Source organism: Colletes latitarsis, chromosome 7 (genome assembly GCF_051014445.1).
Source record: "Colletes latitarsis isolate SP2378_abdomen chromosome 7, iyColLati1, whole genome shotgun sequence".
In the NCBI taxonomy this organism is placed as follows: Eukaryota; Metazoa; Arthropoda; class Insecta; order Hymenoptera; family Colletidae; genus Colletes; species Colletes latitarsis.
In genome coordinates, this window is record NC_135140.1 from 19,672,480 (window position 1) to 19,688,788 (window position 16,309).

The 16,309-nt window shown below is 45.4% G+C and overlaps 1 protein-coding gene across 2 annotated transcripts in view; it reads left to right on the top strand.

The window, feature by feature from the left end:
- Positions 1-16,309, top strand: part of Gefmeso (Guanine nucleotide exchange factor in mesoderm) — a 53,293-nt gene that overhangs the window by 4,845 nt on the left and 32,139 nt on the right. The window contains exon 1 of one of the 2 annotated variants that reach the window (XM_076768837.1): positions 14,045-14,136. The exons of the other annotated variant lie outside the window; for it this stretch is intronic. The gene's annotated coding sequence lies outside the window, so the exon portion shown is untranslated. Of the gene's footprint in view, positions 1-14,044; positions 14,137-16,309 lie in introns of those variants that run through there. 2 annotated transcript variants of the gene reach the window in all.

The window sequence follows — 16,309 nt, forward strand, 5'->3', positions numbered from 1 at the left end:
CTTTCACTTTAGAAATTAAACAAAAATGAGATGCCCTCGTTTCCTGTGTTCCTTTCTCGAAATTCATCCACGAAGCATAATCCTTCCTTGGGAATAGTCATAAAATGAGTCACCTGTATACACAAAAGACACATAGCTTTATCATTGCTTGTTTAAAAAATATACTCGACTCTTATCTCGGGATGTGTCACGTGTGGCCTTGAATAAACTAGTATTATCCATCGAGGCACAATAAATGCAGCTCCCACAGCCTACGGAAACGTCCATTTCGTTTGTTTTTGAACTAAAAAATCTTCAAACGTAAAGCAACACTTTATCATCAGTTTGATAATACTGTTTGTTGGTCATTGTTTGTCGAGACTGTGGGATTACTTTGATTTGCTCTGACTGTGTTTAACGTGTCCCCGTGAATCGAGGTGTCTTAAATGGTTTTATTTGATGTCGTTTGCAAACCTTGGAGACCGTATTACTCGAGTTAAGTTTGCATACGTGTGTTCAAGTTTGCTGCCTGTCGTGCGAGCTTGTTGGCCTACGGCGCTTCGGGCCGCTGGGAGATCCACTCGTTTCGGGTTGGGGGTTTGCATAGGACCGTGTACAGACATTTGTACAAGTCGTGCAAACGTCTCCGGCGACTCTATGCGGAGCCAAGCTCACACGGAAGAAGCAACCTGTATATCATGGTCGGGAACAAGTGGGCGAGATAGATGCGCGCAATCTCGCCCAGTCTCATACCCCACATGCCAGCGCACGCAGGAACTCGGCGTGTAATAATGCGCTCTTAGGCGACCGGTCGGTTGTCGGCACAGATAGACAACATCCGATATTGTCAACAGCCACAGATGCCCAATGGGAAAGGTTTAGTCTTTTGATGTTCGAATGATCAGCGACGTCAGCGTCCGGTACTCTTGATCCTCCAACTCTAATAGATAGAATCGTGAGACTAACAATTTCTATAAGTAAAAATTTGCATCTTAACGGTAACTGTTGTCTGTAAATAACCAGTACAATTTTTCTTCCGTGGTTTGTGCAAAGTTTATTATAAATCTGAGTCAAACAGTCAACGGTGCTCGTTAGATACATCTGTAGTTCATCAGTGTTAGGCGGTTCACGCGATCAAAAATTAAAATCGTTTTGCATTGATAAACCTTACCCTGCCTCGCGTAATATATACCGCGAACAAGGTCCGAGGAAGCTCGTAACAACGAGTTAAAGCTCGAGAAGAAGCCCTAACTATGAATATTTGCTGAGGAAAAGGTGGCTGAAGTAAGGTTTACCCTCTATCAACAAGGGGTTACTTGAACCCCTTAATGAGCAGGCGTATTATGTTACCTAGGGATGCTTCTATACACGGAGTGTCACATCAGTTTATACCCGAAACGATGCAAGTTCCACTGTCTGTAAATCTCCACTCTTGAGAACAGCTTTTCAACAATTATTTCTTAGTTATGCAATAACTTTCAACTTTACGCGATGTAGTCAGATTCGAAGCTTTGTACTCGAATATTTCTATAAATATTAAAAATATTGACACGTTCACTGTCCAGTCTCTCAGAGACGTATCTGATAGTGTAGTGATGTGCTATAAGTAATATAGTAGCCAACGGGGAGCAGAAATTTTGATTCGTTCGGTTGTTTCGGTGATCGCGTGTACGAAACGATGCTCGTATGGTCGCGAAGCTTCGATCATCGTCCAACGAGACGCCATTGAACTTGATTTCCCGACACCGTAGCTCCTCGCGGTGAGTTGCACGTGCAGAAACTTTAAAGGCGAACGGCGTTGCCCTCAGCGGCGTCTCACGTAGTCGAAGCCTGGAATTGCATATGGATCTTGGGAACGGGTCGTGCGAAGGTCTTGCGGATTTTCAGCGGATTCTTTTTCTGCCATAACCGTGCGTTATCATTATTCATTGAATACCAAACGAATAACGAACCACCATTCCGGGTGCTTTCACTCTAAAGTTGGTCAGGATCGAGTCTAGCTTCCGTCGGAGCGCAGGGTAAAAATTTCGTATAAAAATCAAGGGTCTCATAGTCTCGTTGCTAATCTCTGCGATCGTACAATAGATCAGTGTGTTACTAATCGCGTGGAAAGTTTGCTCTTCGAATTTCGTTACTCGTATTGTCTTGTGGTTGCTTATATTTCGCGGTTCATTATTTTACGTAACCGAGTTTCTATATCGTAACTTAATACGTTGATTATAGTTGATCGAATCTCCTGCGCGCTCGTTGCCCCGCAGTTTGATCTAAAAACCAGTATCGTTTATCTTTAATTACCATCATGATTTCGAATGACCTTCAAAGGAAAACAATATATTATTTTAAGTACATCGAGCCTCGAAAATACCAATAAAACTCAAACGTTGTTTAGAGATCGTTTTTAGAGTACTTGTCTTTGTTCTAAACTTTTTGAGTGTTTTTAAAAAAATCTTGTCGTCGGAGTTTGCTTACGTTTGGGACTTTGCCCGCGAACTCATCGCGAAAGAAGCGTTTTTCGAAAAGAATCCGCCACGATAGCGGCTATCTGAACGGAATCGGGGTACATCCTTTTCCTTTATAGTAATGCAGGCCGAAGAGCACATTGCTCGGAGGATGTTTACGGACTTCATTTCTCCAGGGACACGTATCTCCCCTGGTTTTTTAATGCCGTTCGCCCACATGTTGAATCATACGCACGCGATACCGTCTCGACGCGAAAATTATCGTCAGTCTCGGATCGCGTGTCGTCGTTCGAATTTCACGAATCACTGTTCCGCTGATTCGCTGACTTCGATATGCGTCGTACTGCTTCGTTAGCGTTGCCGCGAGTGAGTTAGGCCTCTTGGAATCCTACAAATTGTCCCAGACAGAATTCAGTTTCGATCTTAAACACTGGAGAAAGGTAAGACCTATCGAATTCTTTAACCCCTAGAATCTTCAGTCGTTAAGATTTGGTAGCTCAGAATTTAGGCTTTAGAACCATGAAAATGTTCACTTGAGCCCTCAAGTGTATGTAGTTTAAGTTTTCTAGGTCTTTCTAGACCCCACACCTTACAAAGTACGTAAACAGTTCCATAAACATTGAGAGAGGGAAAAATACCTGTGTGTAAAAAGCTAGTGGTACGAGTGTTAAACCTTAATTGCCTCGTTAACGCTTGCAGTAGGTTTCAATCTAACGAACACAAGTTCGTAAGTTTTTAAATACCCCCGGGAATCGAATGTTGGCCGAAGTGTCACGGTCTGTGCAGCGTTCAATTATCTCCCTTCGATCCGTCGACCAGTTGGCGCTGGTAAACACGACGATTCCATGTCGATCAGCGTTCAGCACTACAGTTAGACCGAATCCCGGAGTCCCGGGGTGGCTGGCAAAGTGGAAGAAAAAGCTGCCCGATGTCCCGATCCGGCAGGGTCGGCCTGTGGCGACCCACGCTTCTTAAGTCCACAATTGACTCGCGTGCATCCAATATGGCTGATAAAACCGGATCTCCGGCGCGAGGGGTTAAGCTGACTCCTGCCATGTACGCGATACCGACCGATGCCTAATGTCGTTACTCGTTACGATTCCCTTATATGTAACACGCTGCCGGAGGACCGTGCGCGGATTGAGATAAAGGTTCGTTTACACTCGGTCGTGGCCGGGTTTAAGCCTGGCTGACCACTCGACTTCTTCCCCGATCGGGTCGATGATGCCGTTAATGAGGAAAAAATGGCCGCGTGTCGTGGGTGAGGTCAGAAATAGGACGGTCCGCTAAGGCTACCCTTCCGGACGATCTTCCTACGACCAGTTTTGGTTTCGACTGTATCGATTCGGTCCGCAACAAGGTATCGGAGTTGCACGTTTTAATTGGAGCCAGATATCCAAGTGGACGTTCGTTATTCTATCTCTTTAGTTAGGGGTGATAGATCGATGGCGAGTCTTTGACACTGAACCTCTAATGGTGGTATAAGGCAGCCATCTTGGATTACATATCGAGTTCGAGCGACTCTAGGGTCTACAAGTTTTAGCCTTAATCCTAGTAGATTTTCATTAGAGTCCCTTTATTTTCGAACAACATATCGATGAGTAGTACAGAACATTCACACTGGTGGCGGCCATATTGAGTGGTAACAGTCAACCCCTCGTATCCAAGACTTAACCTCGATCCTGTCGAGATACGACTCGAGACGCGCACCAACTTTGAGTAATCGTGGAGTTTACAAGTAGGGTTTTAATTGAAGGGGAGGTTCGAGTGGGGCATTCGTTGTCCGAGGTTTCCTGGAAATACTTGGAGAGTCCCTTTAGTCAAGCATGATAGATTGATTGGAAGTGTACATGCATGAATGGCGATACGAGTCACTCCCTTCGTCTGACACTTAACCTTAATTCTATCGAGATGTGACTTTGGCTCACGTACCAACTTTAAGTGACTCTAGAGCCTATAAGTAAGGTCTTAGTTGAGAGTTGTTTCTTAGAATTATAATTATCTCTTCACTCAGGGATGATGGATCGATCAGCGCTGCTATAAATTTATACTAAGAATCCACATTGAATGGTGTTGCAAATCAACTTCCTTTGTCTGGCAGTAGTACAGTTGAGGATTCGATAGGCACACGGTTGCCATAATCACAGATGGTCACTGTAGAAATCGTGTAGGTGTCCACATAGTTGCTCCACAAGGATATCAGTGGAATTTCATTGCGCATGCAGGGATCGTATAAGCGAGATATAGTTGCACTAGAAAAGTTCCGCAGAGTTTCATTGTGCATACAGAATACCTCCCATCGGGGTTATTGAAAGGTCTGGTTAAAGATCGGGCTGAACAAGACTTTGTCATTCTCGCCTAGCTCTTTATCTTTCTGGGTCCGTATGTATAGCATGGGTCACAAAGGTGTGTGACTAACGCGGCAAATATGTGGAACGCCTCGTTATACAACTTTACACACAACATTTAACGGGGGCTCGTTACTCGTTGCGATTCGTTATCGTCGTGGAAAGTGTCACGTCTTTCGCGAATTTCAGCTGGCTGCGCAAAACTTTGCGTGACGTTACTCAAAACACGCGGGAACCCCATATAGTTGCGTCACCGGTTGCGTGGACTCGATTTTTCCAATCGTTGACGTTCGGTTTCGCAAGAGATCACCGTCAGCGATTTTACAACGCTTGCTTCGACGTTACGTCAATTTGAACTTGACGGGAAATTTTGAGAAACACTGCTCTATTGTATTTACGAACGTCCGCGAAGGAACGACGTGCGAGCGTCGTTGTGTCGCTCCTAATATGCAACGCGAGTGTGAATGAACTCGTAAATCGTCAACGTCGGGACGCTTTTGCCTGCGTGTGCATTAGAAGCGTACGCTTCGCCGCGACCGCGTTTTAATAAGCTGCGCGTCTCGAGAAATTTTCTAACGCTCGTGACACGCATCGAAATCGCCCAAACCTTGTTTGCACTAACATTCACGATTGTATCGCGCGAAATCCGATCGCAATATCAACCTGAATTTTTCCTCTCCTCCTCAGTTCACCTCTTTGTAAACATACAAAATTTAATTTCTTACAAAATTATAAGGTAGGATAAAATAGAATGGTGCTTACTAAAACTCGAGTGTGGAGGTGACTTGAAATTCCAGTTATATACAAAGCAACGACCTTTCGTTTAGACTTATCACCATAATACGTTACAAGTCCCTTTTACGCGGTCTGGAAAAAATATTTTTGAAGATAAGAAAATGTCAGGGATATCGGGGCGACAGTCAGCGTGTTAAATGGCGGTTGGGTGGCAGTGTTAATCGTGATTAATTTCCTAGACCCGTTAACGCGAGTTCCTTTCTACCCTATCGGAATGCAAAGTCTCGACTAACCATTGATAGAGTAGTTTAATTTGTTTCGAGTAATTGTATCGGTTTCGAGGGACGTCAACGACAAGCCAATTATCGTGATCTCTGAGAGGACGCATCGCGATACCCGCAAGTCAATACGCCCGTGCACCACCGACAGATAAATTTGCCACACAGGCAGTAACGAGCGGCTTTAAATCAACCATCCGCGCGTAATTGTGTACCAGTGCGCGTTGCAATCCGCGATTTTTGCGGATTGTTTAATTTATTTGCCCCACCATGGTATTCAATTATCGTACTGGCATAGAATTACTGGACGGGAGACGAACGCGTCGAATTTATTTCTAGTCGTAACGTTAATTGTTCGCGATTCATCGCGGGTTTCTGCACGCACCGCAATTACGCCGCTGTCTGGTCTATCTTCCATTCCTTCCTTAGCCCTACGCTTGGAAGAAATCGTTCGAAACAGTAGACGCTTGAAGTAAATGACAAATTAAACACGTATCGCGATGCCCGCAATCGCGGAAGAACAATCGCCCAAAAGATGGAGGACGCCTCGTTTCCTTCACCTTCCGGGGAAAAATAAATGTCGCGTCGCTTTCTAAATCACTCACACGCCCGGAGTCAGCGAACGAGACGCTGGTAACGTGACTCAGACAGCGGAATAAATTGTATTTTTCACCGTGTAATCCAAATAATGTCGCGTCGACTAGATCTAGGGGCGCGCGCGATATTTAAAATGCAAATGAAGCGGTCCCCGAGTGTTTCACGGTGTCGAAGGAAAACATAAGCCGCTTAGGCGCTTGCGCGCCTTAGTTACGACGCTTCCTACGCGCGCGTTCTGGTACACTGAATCGTGATAATTAGCAGAAACGCGATAGCACGGTCCCCTTGGACGACCGAACAAAGAATTTCTTATTGAAACGCGACCTGCCAGTTCGTTTCGCGTTTTTTAGAAACGCGTCGAGCGCTAGATCTCTCGAAATCATATCGCGCGATAATATGTTGTTCCTCTCGAAAATCTGAGACGAAAGTGTTGAATAACCGATCTCGTACGAGCCTTCGTTCGTCGGTAAATCGAGTTCAAAAAATGTGTTGGACGCAATTGCGCGCGCACGCAGCTTTAAAGTCGTTTTACTTCGCAACGAAGACTCGTAGGCAAAAAATTCATTCTGCGTTTTCGATTCACTTTTGCACGAGGAAACGTAATACTGTCTGCAAATTGATTGGTAATTAATTGTATAATAGACTGAACTTGTAGCGGTACTGAAATTAGTCGCGGTTAGGGTCACTTTCCGCTTGACGGGGCTTCCACGCGGACCTCCCAGGGTCTCGGTAGTGGTAAGAAACCTGCCTTTGACGCGATTTCACGGTCATGTTTGAACCCTCGAGCGATCCTGCGTCGAGATTACCTGGACGTTATTCCCTGGCGTAACCGATTTTGTTTTGTCTGACCACGGTGGCAGGTATCCTTTAAATTTCTGTGCAGCAAAAACGTTCTACCGTAATAGAAATTTCGTTCTTAGCACGCCTTTAGAAATAAGAGAAATTTGCTTCATGGCTTCGACTGGACTCAGGGTCTGGTGGAAACGAGCAAAAGAATACGTTTGATGGTTAAATTGGGTGCCACGGTTTTCGTACCTGACCCGAGTCAATCTGGTCCGTTTAGCGCACACGTGCCCGTCCGAATACGTACTTCTAGGAACGCGTTTGCTCAAAGCGTTTTGCCAAGAGGCCGCGTCGAAGCGGACTGAAACGATTTCGCGGCGGACGCGCGACTCTTTTGTACCGTTTTGTACGTCTTTTGTGCCTCGGCTGCCCCGCCTGAAATCGTTTTGAATGCAATTAGCGTGGGCGTCGTCACGCGCGTGACGAGTGCGTTGTCCAGCGTGAACGGTCTAGTTTGTCACCATGGACTCGCTGGAAACCTTGGATCTTATCGAACTGTCGCCATCTAAACAAAGGGCTGGTCTCGTCCCTGAGTGAGTTGCTGAATAAAAAATGGACTAGTCGGGAAGGAAGACCCAAGAAAAAAAGGTTTAGTACCTTTTGGTGTCGAGAAAAGCACCTCTCTTTTGAGACTCGAAAAAACGAGGAGGCAGGTCGTCCTACCACCCTTGGTGTGGTGGTTACCAGAGGGGGTCAAGTGGGCTACTTGTCCAGGTATACATCCTCCACAGGACAAAAGTCAATGTTTAAACCTTGGATGACAGACATCTAAACTAGGAGATTTTGAAGAAGTTCATGAGCCAAGTGTATCATGAGAGTCTAGACCTGTCCTCCAACAATAACACGTGCCTCTCAATAGCAAAGAGATGAACCACGTCGGTCCAAACGTGCCACAGCCTAATGAGTATTGTGAGAACCCATTGTCGAGTCTTATTTACAATTTGTCTGCCTCCCACGCGCCAAAGGGCACGGCTTCCGTTTGCTCCTATTACCTTCCCACACGTAACACGTATCGGGTCCTTTGAGTATCGCTGCAATTCTCTCGGTTCTCGAAAGTCTGCGAAGGCAGACGTTTTTTTGATCCCCTATCGCCTCGTAAATCCAGCTTTCGACCGAGCTGGAATACGCGGAACGTCACACTCGTTTCACGTCGTTCGAAGGCGTATACGGGTCTCCGAACACGCGCGTAAACGTTCCAACGCATTCTTTTGCCGTTTCGTTGAATGTCCTCCGCGACGGGTCCAATAAAAATGAAATACAAGCTTGGTTCCTTCGAGAGCAACAGCTGAGATCGCCAAGATCTACTTTACACCTTTGAATTACGTTTGTTTCATAATTCAGCCGGCAGCAGGGGCTGAGAAATCGAAACACGGATGCTGGATTCAGCATTTGAAGGAGAAAAATGTTATTTAATACCGCGTGGGCAACGGTGCGCCAGTGTTGCGTTTATCTCGAGGATTATATGGGTGGAAAGTGGGCACAATAAAAAAAACTGTCGTTTGACGGGCGGTCAATGGGCTTGGCAAGTTTGTACACGATGTTACATTTGCAAACTTGATGAAGTAAGATCCAATGAAACGCTCGTGTTCGTTCTATATACCGTTGCAGATTTTTTGCTATAATACTAAACAGGGAGGGTTGGTACTTCAAACAATTAACGAATAAAATGTGCAATCGTTCTGGTTGCAAGAGCAACACATAAAATGTATATTGCTCTACTACCATTCAGGATTATAGCAGGATACTAAAGCGAGTCGACAATGTTTTGTCAATTTAAAGTCCCGTAGCTCGTTTTCAGCGAGGTCCAGTGTTACAGTTTAGTCCCACTATTAATAGACGGAAATATATGTCGAGCCAGAGCGGCCTAGTTAACCCGAAAATCCGCGTCTCCGACCAACAACAATAGAGTATTACATTTTATTACGGGTTTGCGTGCACGGTTCCTTGGTCGTTTCTTTGTTCGCCGGGACCGCAGGAACAAAGTCGATGCCACGCTGCGACTGTGCAATTAGCGTCATATTAGCAAAAGTCTTCAACGTAGCGGTCTGGTAGGTTTCCTCTTTTAGCGTTCGGTGCACTCACAACAGCTATTGATTGTCATTTCTTACATTAAACTGAGTTCAACGATCCCTCTCGCATGATCGCTGTCGATGAAAAGGGAAATTTATATGTAGAAGTTTATTCTTCATAGATTATTGTAAGAGAACAATAAGAAATCAAGCTGAGTATGTATAGGGCGATTCTCCAACCAGTAGACTCGAAAGGAATGCCATCGTCTATACACTGTGACGATAATTCTGTGAATGTATAGGGCGATTCTTTAGCCTATAGACTCAAAAGGAATATCTCCGCCTATACACCGTGACGATAATTCTGTGAATGTATAGGGCGATTCTTGAGACAGTAGACTCGAAAGGAATGCCGCTATCCAAAAACCTTAAGGCGTAGTGCTAGTTTCCTGGGAGAAATCAATCCTAGGTGCATGTCCAGCACTTTTTCGCAGTGTGACGGTTTTTCCAGGAAACCGCAGCAACCCGTACGATTTCCTACGATAAATGCGTGACGATTCGATGAGCAAAGGTGAGAAGTTCCACCTCGCAGAAAGATTCAGCAGCCGGCTAACGGTTCAACCAGGCTCGTCGAGACTTGTTGGGTTTACCAACGCGACGCAACACAATCGGCCAACTGCAGCATCCACCGTGTCTTTCCTTTTCATGTCTGGGTGATTCCAGACACCTTTTCTTTCGGTTATTCTTAGTCAGCTCTGGTAACATCTGTTGATAGTTTCGATCGCACGTGTTTTATTCTAGTTTTCCATACTTAGAAAGAGGGACTATATGTATAAATTAATACATACGTGAAGTTAACGATACTCTATGGTTCGTTAGTGACCCACGAAAGCCTATCAACTAATTGACTAGATTAACAGTTTCGTCGTATTGCACGTTTTAGAACCACAAACCTATTTTCTTTAAATCGCTCTCGATCGCTTTCAAGGCGAACGACTCAAATAAAAGCGATACAAATCCGAGAATAATCCATTGAATTTCTACCGGATACGAAATAGGTTAACAGTACTCTACCGCTGTCGGAAGAGATTTGCGGCTTTTCGTGTTCCCGCTTCACCCATAAACATACTTCGTGCCCGCTCACGAACACGTTTCATTGTTAGTCATCATCATTCCAGAGCACGTACATGGTGCATCACGAAAATATTTCAACATTTATCCAAATAACTGTAGTTCACGGGACACGTACGTTACACCGATGTTTCCAAAATATCAAGGCACCATTGTTAGGTTAACATTAGCTGTGTGAAACTATGCAGTAGTATGTGTTATTTTTATACATCTTCGTCGAAATAACAGTTTCACTTTCTTTTTGCCAAATCTTCTCCATTCGGTCGTAGTTCAGATCAGAGAGTTTCTGTCTGAGCTTTCATTACGAGTCTCAATTGTACGAAAGGGATTTTTAAGATTATTTTCAAGGAAATAACGCTCGTGTCGGCGGTGCATACCTAACCCACTATGTAAATATGGCAGGAAGTACTCTGAAAGAACATATAGTTTCTAATTTACGTCAACAAATGCGATCGAACATTTGTTGCACTGTTTTGAATAATTCATAGTTACGCCCAGGCCCCAAATATTTCCGGGTTTCGTTTTTTCAAATGCAAGGGACTGAATCAAGAGTAGATGGGCGGAGTCAGGAGGAGATAGGCGGGGCTGTGGGAGTGGCCAAAGGCAATGTGGGGGAGTAGACACTCCCCAAACCTTGAACGACCAATGTTTCCTGTCTCTATCGCGCGAAAGCTTGTCTTATCGATGATAATTCGATGTAGAAACTAAAGTTTCAAGAAGAAAGCAAACGTGTCGAAGCGAGGGAGTTACAGACGGCGTTATGGATCCAATGCCGAGTCTCTGGTAGCGTTAAATCGATAATTATCGGAGCTGTTGGCTCGAATCGAGGTCACGCCCCCCTTCTATGGTGCCGCTGGACTTTTCGCAATTTCCTGACGACGAAAACGCGCCGCGGCGCGAACACCGATTTGTCATGTAATCGGCACATGCACCGTCGCCCGGTATCCGCGCAACGATTTCTCCGGTCGGAGATCGAGATCGGCCGTCGTGTATCGGTATTTCGAGCTGTGAGCCTAAGCGCGCGCACGTGGGAGGCAAAATAAATGCGATCCTAGACCGGCGAGCGCGCAGTGGCGTAACCAGTAAACAAACTCGGAAAAGAAGGACACCCTACGAATAAACCTGTTCGGTTGGCTTGTTATCGGCGAAACGTGAAACGGGTTATTAAAAGCGATCGCTTTATGCTCGGGGAGAGAGAGAGAAAGAGAGGAAGCGACGATCGTTGGAGCGTGCGTGCGATCTGTTGGCTGTTTCGTTTCGTTTCATTGACGAACGTGCAATAACGAATCGTGCCCTAAACGTTGTTTATTGTTAACCGCGTGAAACGATTATGGAAATTGAAACGCGAACGACTGCAAAACGTCCTGGCTCGTTTGCTTATCGGCTCTTCGGTAGTCATAATTGCTTTATGGTTATAATTAACTTACGTGCCAAGATTGGTGATAGGAAATGTGTTATTCAAGGTTACTTTATCCCCACCATACTCTACGGTGGGCGTGACCACTCCACCGCCCAGCCCCTGTCACTCCGTCGCATCCAATTCATCAGAATTTTAAGTTATTTATTCATTGGATCGAAAGAAGACTCAGACACGAACAGCTGAAAACTCAGCGTTTGCCCTTGTATGCAACTGGGAGTCAAGATCGTATACCCTTAGAAAGAATGTTATTACGAGGGTTAGTAGTTCTGGGTCTTTACCCTTTGGTGTGGGGGGTAGATTAACATGCTTGCGACCTCCGGATCGCGGCGGTGTATGCTAATATATCGGAGAGCTACCGACACATGTATATTAATATACTTGTTAAGTTAAGGATTACGAGTAGGTGGGACAGAGCGAATAATCTCAGCGTATGAATCAGGCTTCGGTAACCTGGGGGCTAACGTGATACTGGTTCCACGAGACGCAACAAAAAGTTTAATTTGAAAAGACGATATACATCTAGAGGGGCGCGCGATTCCTTTCTCGATGCACAATAGTAAGTACCGGAGGACAAACCCGTCAACCAGATCGATCGACGACCAAACGGGGAACTCGCGGCGGAACGGATCCGAACGATAGAAAAAAAAAATCCCATTCTATCCCGATCGCTGACGCAAGATATCGTGGGTGCAATGACAGCAGCCAGCAGCTGATCCTCGCCGAGAGCTGTCGATCCGGCTGCCTGGTGTGTGTCCGTGCGTTTGCCGGGGTGACCCGTCGATCCGCGGACTCGTTCGTTCGTAGAGACCGGTTTTCTACTCGTAGCCGAGCGGAGACAGAAAAGTGCCGCGGCGAAACGAGACCGCACCCCGGTGGCTCCGCGGTGGTATTCCCGTCCCACGTGAACCTTACGCGACCAGAAGTGCACCGGCCAGAACTCTCCCGCACCGTTGCATCCTCCGACAGTGTTTACCGCGACGTCTCACCGAACGACACGTCTCTTTTCCACCATTCTTCCCGCGTTCGCGCCTTGGGACCTCTACCTGTCTGCACGCCGGAAGCTAAAAGCAGAATCCTTTGTCCGCGATCTCGGAATCCGGGATGCCACCGTCCCGCGGCTATATTAGGCTCTGGTAAATTGCTATCTTGTGCTCCACGTGAGCAGGAATCGGAATCTCGTATCGTTATCCCGCAAGATTATTGAGATCTCTCGCGTTCGCTTCTCAAGAAGGATACTTTGTCTTCGAGGGTGGAAGATGCCACCAACAGGACTATCTACTCTATCAAGCTGTGGCGATTGTTTGACTCTAGAGAAATAGAAAGTAGATCTTCTGTCTCCATTTCGTGGTACTTATGAGGTCTAAGGATCTTTCTTGAACCTCTAAAAGTAGGATCGTGGTTGCTTTCATTCTGCAGCGCTATTAGATCCTGGTAATTTCTTATTCGACTCTGCAGTGTGAAAGTAGAACCTACCGTCTTCGTTGAGTTAGTCCTCCGGAAGCAGAAAGAATCTTTTGGTAGATGGAATCTCGGTTGCCTTGATCTGTGGCTCCATTGTGGTTTAGTTGCTTTGGTGTTTGGTTCTACAGTGAAGAAAGTGGAACTTTGGGTCTTCGTTTCGTGGGACTGTTCTCGTGAGCTTGTTTTATCCTTAAGAAGCAGAACCCTTTGACTTTGAAGGCGGAATCCCGGTTACCTTCAGTGTGTAGCTCTGTTGAATTATGGTAATTAGGTACATGATTCTACAGTGAGAAAGCAGGACCTTGCTCCCTTCGTTTCACGGAATTGTTGAGATCTTTTGAGTTTACTTCATCCTCCAGGAGCCAGAGCCCTTTGTCTCTGAAAATGGAATCTCGGTTGCCTTTATTCCTTGGCTGTGTTGTTTTATGGTAATTGGGTACATGATTCTACAGCTGCAGAAAATTGAATCATTTTCCTTTATTTTGTTGGACCGTTGAAGTCTCTCGCGTTGTTGCTACTCTTCGAGAGGCTGAAAATAGAATCCTTTGTCCTTTATAGGGAAACCATGATTGCGTGTATTCCTTCGATAAAGCATAAAATCCCGCACCATGGGAAATCGCATTTGTCTTCATTCCGTGAAATCACCTATGGAAAGTAGTATTCTTTGCCCCACGAAAGGGGTTGACTGAAAAGTACTGAAAAGTAGGCTCTCTTATCTGTCATCTAATTTTAAAAGTGGAGTCCTTTGTCTTTGAAACGGAATCCCCTGTATTCTATAGAAGCATCGACTTGTACATAAGTGTATTAGTTCTATTTTTGTGCCTACGCCATTGGAGAGACACTCTGTGCATGGTCATCGTACTAGAAATCGCTTTGGTAAGTGTGATATACATTTTGTTTAAACTGGTTCATTGTTAACTTCTATAATTAAAGGGCAAGTTAAGTTAGGGCCATAGTCTATATCTTTAATCATTAATAACATGTTAACAAGTAACGAACAACGGCTGAAACCTTTTGAGGAATACTCAGGACTATGTATTTGACAACATATATCAAGATTAACCTAATAGGAACCATACCACTACTAGTAGTCATTAGCAGCTGGTCTTACCTCTGTCTGACTTTTGTATTCTTAAGGATTCATTAATTTCCTTAGCGTTGTCGCCTATATCTTTATAGTTGGTACATGTTCAAGCGTAAGTTGAGTTCCACGTCTAGGTAGGTCTTCTCTTGCATCGAGCTCCGAGCGCATAGCTAGCGAAAGAATATTATACTCGCCTAAGTCCCAAGCAAATGGCCACATGCCTTTGCGGGCAACACGTATACACCCTGCTGCAATTACCCGGGCTTATTTCGTATGCGTTGCGGCTACGTACTGAAACTGCGCCGTTCGAGACACGCCACGATGATGGAGTCACGCTGATCGTTCGATTAATATTATCCGCGATGTATTCATTTGGTAGGGAACATAGAAATCGTGGGCGATCCATCAAGGTGGTGATTCTCGTTCGTCGCTTGTGTTTCGCTCGTTTCACGAATTCGCTCTAACGCATCGGCATTATTGTTATTATTATTATTATGAACACGTGCGTCCTCGATGAATATTCAAACCCGACAGAGCTGAACTTCATCGGCGATGATAATCGTTTGGCACCTCATGTTTCATTCATAGCTGCTTTCGCATTATGAGACATAATGGGATACGAGGAAAAGAAATAGGTTAATCTGTGCAGTTGGTCGATAAAGTAGCTGATTTTATTCGTTCGAACGACTAAGAAAAGCATACAGAAGCATCGCGCGTCGAATGCCCGGCGTTCGCTCGAGACTTTTGCTCTTGAAAGTTGGTATCGAGAATAGGATACACCGCCAGGCGGAAGTGTCTTCGTGCTGGAAGTAGTTTCGTTGCCCGCAAGGCCGGTCGCCGTGTGTATCCGTGCGACTGAATCCTTACTTTAACGCCGTGCTCGTTGGAGAGCCTTAGTCTTGGGGGCAAAACTTTCCAGTGGAGACCAGGCATAATGCCGAGCAGCGCGAAATACAATATCCGCGCTTTCACAAAACGACTGGAATTTCATGGAACACCGAATCTGTTCCTACGACCACTGGCACCCGACTGAGAACTGCTCTGTTTTACTGTTTTCAATAATTTGTAGTTAGTACTTGGTTAACCCCGATTCGTGGCCCTTGGTCATTGTCGATTCTGTGTTTACTCGCGTTAAATTACATTTTTTAACCCCTAAGCAAGAGAATATGGGCGGATCTAAGTGCAGATGGGCGGAGTTAAGTGCAAATGGGCGGAGTTAAGCGCAGATGGGCGGGGCTGTAGGTGTTACCAAAGGTGTAGTGGGGGAAGTAGACACTCCTTGACCTTGAACGACCAATATTCTAGTATGTGAGAGATGTTAGAAAGCCGTTATTAGAACCTAACCTCAAATTATGGTAGCTGAGGACGGAACAGCACTTGTCGCGCGAGAGTCCTCGTGATCGCCAGTCGGCCGCGTATCAAGTGGCTCGCGGTGTTGGATATCGGTTCGACAGTCGGTTTACGGGCGTCGTTCAAATTTAATGCCAGTAAACGCGGTATTAGGTCATTACTAAACGCGTGTGACTTTTTTTCCATCGCGACACGACGGCGACGACTTTCACGAGCGCGCGAGCGGCCGCTCATACAGTTGTAAACACAACGCATTTCGCAATCGGTGCTGCAACCGGAGACGCGCGACACGGTACCTCGTGGCAAAGCAACGAGAATCTGGAATTTGGAAGTACATATTCTCGTTTATCGTTTTTCGAAAGTGATTCTTTACGGTAATCATTCTGTAAACACAACGAGAAAGCGACGCGACTGGAAGTGATTTTCGTTATATCACCTCTTAAGCGAATTTTGGCTTGTTCGAATACAGAGACATACTTTCTCATTTACTTTTGTAAATTATACATTAATTTGATTCTTAAGCCATTATTACGTACAACGGTTGAATCATTATCGCCTCCTACTTCGAACTGCATAACAATTATGTTGTTAGGTGTCGTTTGTATCGTCCTGCGA